General features: G+C 40.4%; 1 long non-coding RNA gene across 1 annotated transcript in view; it reads left to right on the plus strand.

Moving 5' to 3' along the window:
• Nucleotides 1-926: 926 nt before the first annotated feature.
• The window catches only part of LOC117759461, a 28524-nt gene continuing 17000 nt past the window's right edge, over nt 927-12450 (plus strand). The window contains exon 1 of the long non-coding RNA XR_004613479.1: nt 927-1054. This is a non-coding gene — a long non-coding RNA (uncharacterized LOC117759461). The remainder of the gene's footprint in view (nt 1055-12450) is intronic.

A 12450-nucleotide genomic window follows, 5' to 3' on the forward strand; every position in this document is an offset into this window, starting at 1 on the left:
GAATAATAATTCATCCATAGTTGCTTACTATATTTTGCTATTTTACCCTCAGGTGTGCATAAACTACATGCTATGAACTTCTTATAAGAAACGGGAAATTATCAGAATCGACCATGTGAAGCTTGTAATTATCGGTATCGGGCAGAAAATTCCATATCGTGCATCCCTAATAATTACCCTCAAATGCAGTGGGATGTGACCAGTGTTGCCAACTTGGCGACTTTCTTGCTAAATCTGGCGACTTTTTTTGTCAAAAGCGACTAGCAACAAATCTAGCGACTTTTTCTGGTGTTATTGGAGACTTTCCTGGTGTTTTGGAGACTCTGACGTGAAAGCACGTATCGTTTTGCAGTTACTGCCCTCATCATGCAGCGGGTGCTGCCGTGAGCCCCTCCGCCGTCCCAAAGCACTCACAGGCGGTCAGTCTCACAGTAGCCTTTGCGCAGCAGTCCTAGCTGCAGTCAGAGCAGAGAGGAGACCCACGCTCCGCGTCCTCCAGACTGCAAATGAATTGCGCGTGCGCAAAGCCGCCGCTGATCCCGCCCTGGCTTACAGAGCGGGATGTAATTGTCAATGTTTCTTCACTGTCACACTAAAATAAATCACTGCATTTGACTCACGTTAATGTTGTCAAGTTATAACCGTCTTTACAAAACATTTTTAAGAATGTTATATAACATGTTATGTTTTACTGTGACTTGTTGTAGGCTCCTAGTTGGAGCATAAGGTTAGAAACTAAACTAAACTTAAGAAAACCCCCCCAAAAAAACCTAAGTAACTCTGCCAGAGTGTCTCTTTTGGGTCACTTTGCCGGTCCCAAGCCCAGATAAAGGAGGAGGGTTGGACGTAGAGCTAGCAATTCCACCCCACATAACAGCCTTTTGATTAAATTTGATATTCTAACATTTAACAATACAGGACCAAATTGATTCATGTAATGTGGGTCTAGACACAGCATTAAAGTCATGAAGTTATTTTGAGACGTGATGGCCTATTTCAATGGCAAGATAAAAAAACAAAAAAACAAGAATCAACTGAAGAAAGCTCATTTGTAGTTCTACACATATTTAGGGTGTTTTTTCTCACTTTTTGTCTCTCCCACGACGTTATTCCTCTCTCTTACAGCGTCCATTACAATTATGCAAATTAGGCGATGACGTCATTTAGCGACTTCTAGCGACTTTTAGGACAGCCAATAGCTACTTTCCTTACTGAGGAGTTGGCAACACTGGATGTGACATCAAATCACAAGCCCTATAGGCCATAACAACAGTGTAGTGTTGGGTTTCTTTGTTTGTATGCCATTGCAAATGAAATATCATTGGGTTTTGGACTGTTGGTTTAACCAGAAAAGCAAAATGAAGACAATATTGGATTGATTGATTGATTGTGTGCAACCCTTCATTGTCTCCCCCTGCAGTCCAAATTTTCTTTGCCTTCTTGGACCCAATGCTATAATTAGGGTTTTGGACTGTTGGTTTAACCAGAAAAGCAAAATGAAGACAATATTAGGGTTTTGGACTGTTGGTTTAACCAGAAAAGCAAAATGAAGACAATATTCTGGTATTCAGGTCAGTTTTTACTATTTTCTGTGGAGTTTTTCAAACAAAAAATATATTTTTTACACTACACTCTAAGAAAAACTGATTCTTCACAAGTGCTCTGGGGAACTTTGAGTGCTCTGGGAAAACTTTTCTCACTACAGAACCTTTTTTTTGCTGTTAATGGTTCTTTGGAGAACTGAATTAAAAAAAAGAGGTCTTCAAAACACATGTAACTTTTTCATGTTATATCATCTCTTTTGGAGAGAAGAAGAATGTAACGTCGCCATTTTGTCTGTTTCCGGCCCTCTGGTCTGGAGCTGGAAATCTACAGTCACGGTAAATTCAGTCAAACAATGTGATAAAATCATTTATCTGTGGTGGAGTCTCACTTAACTGTGATATAATTTCACACAGAATCACACCTTTACCTCATTGTAATTAAAGAGCTCACAATGCATTAGCTTGCTAGTTAGTGTTAGCTGTGTTAGCATTAGCTACATTAGTGTTCGCTGTGTTAGCTAACATTACCCACTAGCCACCATTCTTGAGACTGTTAAAGTCAAGCCCATGATCAACTCACAATTCAAAAAAACATTAAAGTGTGCTGAATTAGTTGCTTTCTCCATGTTTAAGGCTAAGTGTACGATTCATTTAACACAATAACTGATAGTATTTGTGATACTATTTACTATATATTTAGTGTTTGGGCAGATTTAAACTTATGTGGGAGAACAGCAAATGCATATTGTTTTATAATTCGATCAATTCTAATGTTATTTTTAACAATTATATTGTTTATAGTAATTATTAGTGTGATTTCTTGCCAGATTTGCTCAAACTGTGTAATGAACTAGTTGTGACGTTGAAACTACCACTGCAGACCATGAAGGAGCGTGAATCTTTGCGCTGCTGTTTGACCTGCAGTCTGCACAGCTGCATCAGTTAACCTGTGTAGATAAGTAATCATTTGAAAAACAAAATTAGATATATATTAATGAATTTAAATTTGAATTTTGAACTTCAACATGTTCCATTTCATGTGTTATTGAGAATTTTGAGTTTTGTGTTTGTAGTACGACTTATTCAAACATAACATTTATTCTACTTTGAGGTTTCAAATTCATGTTATAAAAGCTATAGATGATGTGCTTAACAATACTTGTGTTTTCTAATTCATCAGAATCTGATCAATCCTCTGGTCTATTGGTCAGGAACAACAACAAGTTTTTTTTGTATTTATGAATTTTTCCCCAGCCCCCTCGCCTTACTGTTGGGAAAGGTTTGTTGTCCTTCCTTAAAAACATTTTGCTTTTTGCCAAATAAATAAGACAGGTGAAATTGCACAAAAAAAAACAGACTGGGAATCCTTAAAGTTAATGCTATTTTATACTACATATCATGTAGAGTCATTAGGGCCTGAGCACAAATGGTGCTGAGGCTTGAATGGTCCATAGCACTCAAGGTGCAGGAGACGTATTTTTTTTGTGGAGATTACTTTACTGTGGAAAATTATTTTTGAGGACCTCATGATGCTTACAAAACTTAACACATTAATTTAGACAGAGTCCACTTGTTTCCTCTAGGATCTATTTGGCAGTGGGGCCAGCCGACTAACAGTGGACTGAATAGCTTTTTCAATTTCATTTGTTCAAATAATTTTCATTTCATCACTTATGTGCTGTTGTATTTATGAGGGAAGAACAAGAATTTGGTTTAAGCAGGTAGATTTAAAAATAACGAGTTTTAGTTTTCAACTAAATAAAATTGTAGATTTTCCACAAACTCTTGCTGAGTTCCATCTAACTTCCTGATTATTTATGTATGTATGGATGGATGGATGGATGGATGGATGGATGGATGGATGGATAGATAGATAGATACTTTATTGATCCCGAGGTAAATTTGGTTTAGTTAGTTAAGTTCTCTTTTGGTTTTCTAAAGCAGCCAATTGAACTGGTTCTTCAGGGAACCATAAGCAAACGGTTCTTTGTGGAACCTTAAATGTTTGTCCTTTAAATAACCCAATTAGGTTATTTGAACCAATAAGTAAAAGGTTCTTGACAGAAACAAGACATCTCAAGTCATCTCTTATTCTATAACCTTTTTACTTGAAATTCTGTGGATGACAAATAATAATGTCTTTGTAAGAAAACATAACTGGCCCCAACTGACCATGCTTTTTTTATATTCAAAAGAAAGAAAAGTAATTAATTTCAAGTATATAGTTTAAAGTGAAAGGAGAAGATAATTCCATAAGTAGAACAGCAAAGTTTGGGGTGTATCTTGGTGATCAGATCACCAAGAAATCGGATCTGAAGCTCAATTCTAAGGCTGTTCTGTAAATCATTTTCTTACAAACAATAAATCTAGCAACTTCTGATCAACCCATATCCATGTTAGGCTTAAAATACTAACTTCAGATTAGGCCCCGCCCACTTCCAATACAAGTCCCGCCCACTTCTGAGTATGGCTACAGATCATTTAGTTGGTTGAACAGATACAGATACAGATAATGGTGTACTCGCTCATCCCTAGCTATCATGCATTTAGTTTGTGCATGATAGCTCGTCAGAGTACCTGACCGATCTCAAAACATTGAGCAGTGGTAAAGTCTGGAGGTGGATGTTTGGTTGTATATACAGTAATGTTACTGTCGTCCGTAATTCAAGTAGGCCTCTGCTATTAAGCTAGCTACTGCAGCTACCAGGTTTACATACAACGACAAGGTAACATACGAAAGAAAGTTTGGTCAGTATGACCATGCTGTACATCGTTAGAATCGGTAGAAGTTCGGTTAACCGGACCTAGATAATCTCCCTGTGAACAACCGCAACATGCCCAGGTGTCACAATGTTGCTTGGATGTTGCTTGACAACCGACACTGCCCGTGGCAATGCTCTGACAGGGCCTGGGTACTTTCCTCCTGGGCTTGGTGGTGCAGAGGCCGGGCTGTGCAGACACCTGCTGTGGCAGTGGAGCTGTGAAGTGTCCCCTGGGTCCCTGCCCTGGAATGAAATGTAGATGTGCTTCCCACAACTGCTGAAAATTCTTGTTCTGTTATTTAATCTATACTGTCTTCCGCAGAGTTTATTAAGTTTTATAACTATTCCTCTGTTTTGTGTGACTAATTGTATAGTTCTGTTTTTCTTATTTGTATTTATATTTATTAAATTTTAACAACAGTAGCAAAATTTATAATTAGAATATAATTATTTGATTTGTTTTATTGAAGAAGGTTGCATTTAAAAATACTTCTTATTTGTATTTACAACAATAGCAACATTAATTATTTCAAATACTTGTGTGTAATACAAACTGTCTTTGCAAAGTTTTGTGACATTTCTTCAGTTTTTTGTGTGTGACTAATTGAACAATTCATTTTTTTCTTACTAATACAAATATTTATATAAATAAATATTGATACACATTTTGTTGTTTTCTTTTTATTTCATAATTGTTTCTGTTTTGTGGGGTGGGGTGAACAAAGCAAATACGCCTAGGGCACCCAATGACTTTCAATGCTTCCTAACTTATCTCCTTTAGCATAGGAAACATTGGGGTGCACTTTACAAAAGGAAAGGAGAAAATGCCTTCCCACAATTCTTTGTGGCAGCAACATTTAAAGAGACACAAGCCTGGACACAACCACGTAAATATAACAAACAGAACAGCTGTTACTATGTAAAGATATATATATATATAGTGAGAGAGAGAGAGAGAGCCTGCCTATATACTTATGACAGTATAATACGTTTATTTCAATATCTCCTGATACTAATGCATAAATACATTATACATCTTTGTAGTAGTTAGTTATTTACCACTTGGAAACATCCTGCTCCAGTTTTGGTTGTATTTCGGGACCCATGCTCCTCTCTGTCGCTGTTGGACTTGGTGTAAAACTATAGTTCGAAATTCGCCATTGTTATCAAAGTGTGTTTTTTGTGGCTCGGCAGCTCAGCTGGCTACCAGCCTGTAACCAACTTCAGCTAATTCTTAATGGGCGCAACACTTCCAATATGCGCTGAAAGCAGTTGGCCAATCACAAGAGCCTGGACCTGCTGGCCAATCAGAGCTAATCAGAGAGTTTACAGAATAAAGAAACTAAAGCGTTTTCTGAATGAAACCTATGTCTCCTTTAAAGGACTGTAAAATGTATCCAATCTGTTCTTCAAATACTCTGCCTTTCATTGAGTGTTTAACAAAGCTTTAGCTGATTTTTAAATACAGCTTCAATCAGAGACTTAAAATGAATCCATAAATGTTCTTTGATCTCAAGTTGATCTAAGTTGATGAGGAACCAGCATAAAGGTATTCACTCGCTTGTTACCCTGGCTTTGTGTTTGTGTGTGTGTGTGTGATATGGTTGCTCCTACATATTCTGTTAGAATGATTCTGATGTTTGACCTTCCTCCTCATCTCCACACTGGTGGTGCTATGAATGTAAAAATGTGTTTGTGTGTCTATCGTGCATATGTGTCTAAATTTGAGTGTGTACGTGACATTGGTTTGTGTGGATGTGCACGTCTTTCTTGACGATACACTGTTCCATTTTCAGAACATCTGAGTCTTTTTCCTTGAGAGTTGGTTTCTGTTGGTTTTCTGCCTCTTCGAAACAGATTTGAAAGGACCAAGGAGCAGGCTTTAATAATATGTGATAATTTCATTAGATATAAAGATATCTACATGTTGCACATATCATAATATTTTACTTTTGGTAAAGTTTGTTTGACTTACTTAATAATAAAACTATCATCAATACCTTTTCATGAGCATTTGTTTGTTTGATTGTTAGCTACATTACACAAAAAGTAGTGGAAGGATGTGATATGGGTCAAGTTTTAAGATTTCATTACTGCTGTACACCTTGCTTTAGACAAGCAGGACCTTTCTCCAGCACCAGCCTGAGCTAAAGAGCCTGCAGGCTCCTCTACCTAGGGGTGCAACGATTAATCGACGTAGTCGACAAAAATCGATGACAAAAATAGTTGCCGACGAATTTAATAGTCGATGATTCGTTGGTTACGTCATAGCGCATGTTTTTCGTGATGTGCAGCTGAACTAAACACCATCGCGTACCAGAAAGTCAAAAGTATGGGAGAATTTCACCCTTAACATAGCACCGGAAAAAAAAATACCTGCAATATTTGTAAGGAGGACCTTGCTTTCCATGGGAGCATGTCCATTATGCACGAGCATTTGAAGAGGAGGCACGTTGGACATCATAACGTAGATGATGCAGAATCGCCTCGGTAAGAAAGCCTGTTATCTAGCTTGCTATATAAACGGAGTTGTCTTGGCAACTCCCTCAATACCTGTGTGCAGGATTCTAGAATCTATTGCAAAAATAAACTTTTTTTTAATGAGTCTAAAAGCGTAATGTTATCCTGAATGAATAATGAATAACTGCTCTCAGAAGAGAGCAAGCCTCACACGAGACCATGTTGAGATGCTAACTTTTCCAAATCCTCAGTTTGAATAAACTGTGATGGACATGTATCCTCATCTAGTTGCAACTTTCAACAGACTTTGTAGACCACAGAATGCCACACACAAAATGCACTTTTATTTTCCTTTTGTCAAGGGAAAGTGTAGTTTTGTTTGTTGTTTGTTTTTATTGCTGCTACATTCCCTGTCCTTTTGTTTACAGAAAAAAATGAATATACTTGATTTTTAATTTATTTTAAGTATCGGCACTTTGCCTGTTCTTGGTTCACAGGAAAAAGACAAACTTGAATTTAAATTCAATTTTTTTATATTAGCACTTTGCCTGTCCTTGGTTTTAAATGGACAAAAACTTGATTTCTCTTTGTTTTTGTATCACTAGTAGCCTAATATGCAGCAAAGTTTATTAAAAGACATTTTTTAATGAAGTATCGATGTTTATTGTCTTTATTTTCAGTCATCACCTGCCGCAAACAACCTCAAGCTAAATTTTAAAGCTGATGGCTAAATAAGAGCCATTGAGTATTTATGTGATTCATAATATATACCGCCTGGATTGACTAAAATCTACAAATTCTTCATCAAGAACTAAATGAGGCTGTGGAAAACTACTCTAGAGGCCAACTCAAAGCCCAATACACAAGTGCAGAATGTACCAAGGAGCTTTGTCCCCACACTCACCGATTTCAAAGTGGACCAAAGATCAGCCACCTCCTCTAAATGTATGACATCAAGCTGTATGCCAGGAGTGAGCGAGACATTGACTCACTGATCCACACCACCACAATCAGCAAAGACATTGGAATGTAATTCTGACAAGTGTGGTCAGATGGTATCAAAGAGAGGCAAGGTAAACAGAACTGAGGGGATTGAACAAATACAACAGATATTCAGGACAGCTACAAATGGAAACCATGAGGAGGCTGCAAGGAATTCAGGCACAGCCAAATACCTACAAAAAGTAAGGCAATTCTGAGTCATCGACACAAACAGTCGTCAGATACCCAGTTAGTGTAATAGCCTGGCGTTTCTCCCCAAGTCCAGCCCCCTGAGGCTGTACACTGAGTGAAAGGAGAGAGGACGAGGACCAGTGAGCAAAAATCCAGGTCTACATCAGGAAGATTGGCCCCAAGTGACAAGCTTCTAAATGAATGCCTCAGACAGCAGAAACCCAATGATGATGAGGAGGAACTATCATGGAAGGACAAGCCCCTGCACGGCATGTACCACAGGCAGATAAAGGAAGTGGCTGATATCAAGAAATCCTACCAGTGGCTGGCAAAGGCTGGTCTGAGAGAAAGCACAGAGGCACTAATCATGGCAGCACAATAAGCACAAGATACGTAGAGGCTAGGGTCTACCACAGCATACAAGACCCAAGGTGCAGGCTCTGCAAAGATGCCCCTGAGATAGAGCAGCACATAGTAGCAGCGTGTAAGATGCAGGCTGGGACAGAGTTCACTGAGAGGCATAACCAAGTGTCTGGGATAGTGTACAAGAACATCTGTGCCAAGTATAGATTAGAGGTACCGTAATCCCGATGGCCCATAGCAGTGAATGTGGTTATAATGGCTAATCAATTGAAACTTATTCTAACCACCAGAGGTTAGATGGAGTAACCGACACACACTTGGAAAGCACAAAAGGAGATATACAGATTCAGAGACTAAAGTTATATTTATTAAATTATATATTCGGGTTGACTTTCAAGTGAAATCAAAAGATCCAATCATGTGCGCGATCAGAAAACTGTTGCTCTCCGTGATCTAACCTGCCAAACAACAAATCACTGATGTATTAAAGACAACCAGAGTAGGAGAATGGCAGATCCCAGGTAAAACATCTGAAGCCTCTGTCCAGAAGAGCACAGTCCTAGGAACAGCTAAGATACTGCGCAGAGCCCTCAAAGTCCTGAGCCTCTGGTAGAGGACCCGAGCTTGAGGAAGACATGCCATACCATTGGGATGCGAGGGAGATATTTTATTTTGGTTTACACAGTGATGTTCTCTTGCACCTCACTCACCATCCTCAAACTATCTACTTTTATTTGCTACAGGATAGTTGTCCACTGCACACAGAAAAATAAATATATAAGAAAATATATTGTTTGGATTGATGCCATAGAAGAACAATGTTTATTTCCACAGAGAACCTCTCAGCAAGAAGTTCTTTCAAGACCCCCCATATGGTTCTTTGAGGCACCATAAAATGTCCTCCAAAGAACCTATATCCAACTGGTTCAATACAGAACCTCTTTTAAATGTTTTTTAGTAGTTCTTAAAAATAAATGGTTCTTGGAGCAAAAACGTGGACATATAGTTGTTGGACATTTACTGATGTAAATTTTTGCTTGAAAATAATTAAATGCAAGGTAAAAATAAATGTCAGCTTTAGAGAAGTAAGTTTCACTAGCAAGGACCATGCCCCAACTATTTGTGATTGATAGGTTTGAATGGATATTGATGTGTTGATATGTTGGATTTTGAGGAGCAACAAATGGACATTGAGTGAAGGGGTTGAGGTGAAGATGCATCTCGTGGGCTGCTCTGGGAGGATGCGCTGGTGACCAGGGTGAGGGAGACTTAGGTTCCGTCTCAGGCATCATTCCACCCAAGCTTATTACGGGCCCTCAAAAGTGTGAATGAATGGAGTTGAGTCGAGTGCCAGCTTGTTAGAGGTCACTGCTGTTTCGCTACACTGGCTTCCGGTTAAATCTAGAATAGAATTTAAAATTCTCCTCCTCACCTTCATGGCCCTTAATAATATGGCACCATTATACCTCAAAGTGCTGATAGTACATTATCAACCCACTAGAGCACTGCGCTCCCAGAATTCAGGCTTACTTGTCGTCCCTACAGTCTCTAAAAGTAGAGGAGGAGCCAGAGCTTTCAGCTATCAAGCTCCTCTCCTGTGGAATCATCTCCCACTTTCAGTTCAGGAGGCAGACACCATCTGTACGTTTAAGAGTAGGCTTAAAACCTTCCTTTACGATAAAGCTTATAGTTAGAACCGGTCCAGGCTTGTCTTAGTTATGCTGCTATAGGTCTACAATGTCGGGTGACACATGACACACGGAGCTTCTCTTCCCAGCTTCTCCTTCCTCTTCTCAATCCTTCACATCAAAGAAATGAATATCTCATCAATACATGTTACTGACTTCACTTCTTCCCGGAGTCCCTTTGCCTTATTGTCCGCAGATCCAGGGCCGCAGCTGTGGCCACATCGTGGATTATGATCTGTGGATCGCGTATCAGAGATCGTGATCGTAATGGTGGATCCAGTATGGCAGATTCTGTATCGTGCTGGCTGATCGTGATAATAATGGTGGATCCTGTATCGTGTTGGCATCTGATAATGGTGGTGGACCACGATCGAGGTGGCAGCTGATGGTGGATCCTGAAGGCGGCAGTGGATCATGATTGTGGACTATAGTGGCATCCGATCTTGATGGTGGATCATGATCGAGGTGGCTGCTGACCATGGACTATGATTACAACAAGACTGCTTGATATATAATATTTCTCCTCAGATACTCGACCATTACCATCCATCAATTCATTGACCTTCAGTTATGCTTCAAAATGTTTATTCTAAACAATGCTGTAAATACCCTTATCTTGCTGATGTTCTCCATTACACGTGACATCTATTGCACTTCTGTCCATCCTGGGAGAGGGATCTAACCCTAACCCTAACCCTACAGAACAGCCTTATAATTCAGCTTCAGCTTCAATGTTTTTGATCACAAGAGTAAGAGAACTATTCAGAACATGTTTTTTATAAACAGTTAATAAACTTCAGTGAATCAATAAACACAACACATGCAGTATTAAGAAGTATTAAGTAAAAACATACTCTACTCAATGAGTTTTACTTCAAAAAAATTACATTTAAACAGTCGAGGACGTATTGAACCTCATTTTTGTTGGGCTTGGACCATCCTCCCAGTTTTATTTAAGAAGGTCCAACACCCCTTGTGGTTTCCTGCCAAACAGCATTTCAAAGGCAGAAAATGTCGTGGAGGCCTGGGGGACCTCCTGCACTGCAAACAACAGAGGTTCTAGCCAACTATCCCAATTACGGTCATCCTCGTGCACAAACTTACGATTCATGGACTTCAAAGTCTTATTCAGACGCTCAACCAAACCGTCGGTCTGAGGATGGTACACACTGGTCCGAATAGACTTAGTGCCAAGTAACCCATAAAGTTACCTGAGTGTACGTGACATAAACGAGGTGCCCTGGTCTGTTAGGTTCTCTTTCTAGATCCACACTCCGGAGATGACCTGAAACAGTGCCTGTGCTATACTTTTAGCTAATATTGTTCGCAGCAGCACTGCTTCAGGATATCGCGTTGCGTAGTCCACCAACACTTACACAAAGCAATATTCACATGTGCTCCGGTGAAATGGCCCGATGAGGTCCATGCCAATACGCTCAAATGTAACCTCCATAAGTGGTAGTGGGCGCTATAGCGCTTTAGGATTGGCCGGTTGTTTCACCAACTGGCATTCAGGACAAGATGCACACCGACGCTGTACATCTCCCTGAATGTCTGGCCAATAGAATCGGGCCATTTCCGGTTAAGTGTCTTGTCGTAACCCATGTGACCGGCCATCGGGTAAATTCCTCCCCTGTCTGAGTGTCACGACTCAATCTATCTCTAAATATCTTATCCATAAAAAATGGGGATATGTCTGTACTGCATCAGAGCACAAATGCCGACCATCAATAATTATCACCTGATCAAAGGCAGGGCGTAGAGTATCATCTTGAGACTGCTCAAGTGGAAAATCTTCCATACTAACCGCTGCCTTAACACACCTTTTTACCCCTATATCTAATTTCCACCGGCCCAATAGATTATCTGTGAACATCCCCATGCACACATTTAATATCCACCCATGCTGCCTCCACCAAAGCCCCAGGACGAAACAGGTTTTGGTGGATGATGGACTGCGTACAGCCAGAACTCACCATTGCCTGATGTATACCCCCCTAGATCCTAACCGGAACTCTTTATGTTCCTCCTGGACCGGGGGAGGGTGTTGGTGAGCCTGCAACCCGGATCACTTGCCCGACCTCCATTAGTGGACAATCCCTGTGGAAGTGATCGAGTTGGCCACACCTCCAACACTCTTGCCCTAGCGTCTGAGGAACCCCATGTGGGTCAGGAGCAGCACCAGCAGCGGCTCAAAACTGAGGCAGAGAAAAAACAGACAGAGGGTTAGTGCAGGATTGAGGGGAGGAGGTAGCTGGAGCCTGGTTTGTGTGTGCGGATTGAGGCGGGAGCTTCCTGCGTGGCGCTGGAGTTGGTCGCGCAGCCACTCGTCGTTCCCATTGGCAGTCCCTCCATAAACTGTTCCATCACCACCTGCTCCATGATCCATCCCTCGCCCGCAGACTCCCCCGGCTGTAGCCACCAGCACGCGGCGTCCCAGGTAGACGAAAAGATGGTCAG

This window comes from Hippoglossus hippoglossus, chromosome 3 (assembly GCF_009819705.1).
Source record: "Hippoglossus hippoglossus isolate fHipHip1 chromosome 3, fHipHip1.pri, whole genome shotgun sequence".
NCBI classification, from domain to species: Eukaryota; Metazoa; Chordata; class Actinopteri; order Pleuronectiformes; family Pleuronectidae; genus Hippoglossus; species Hippoglossus hippoglossus.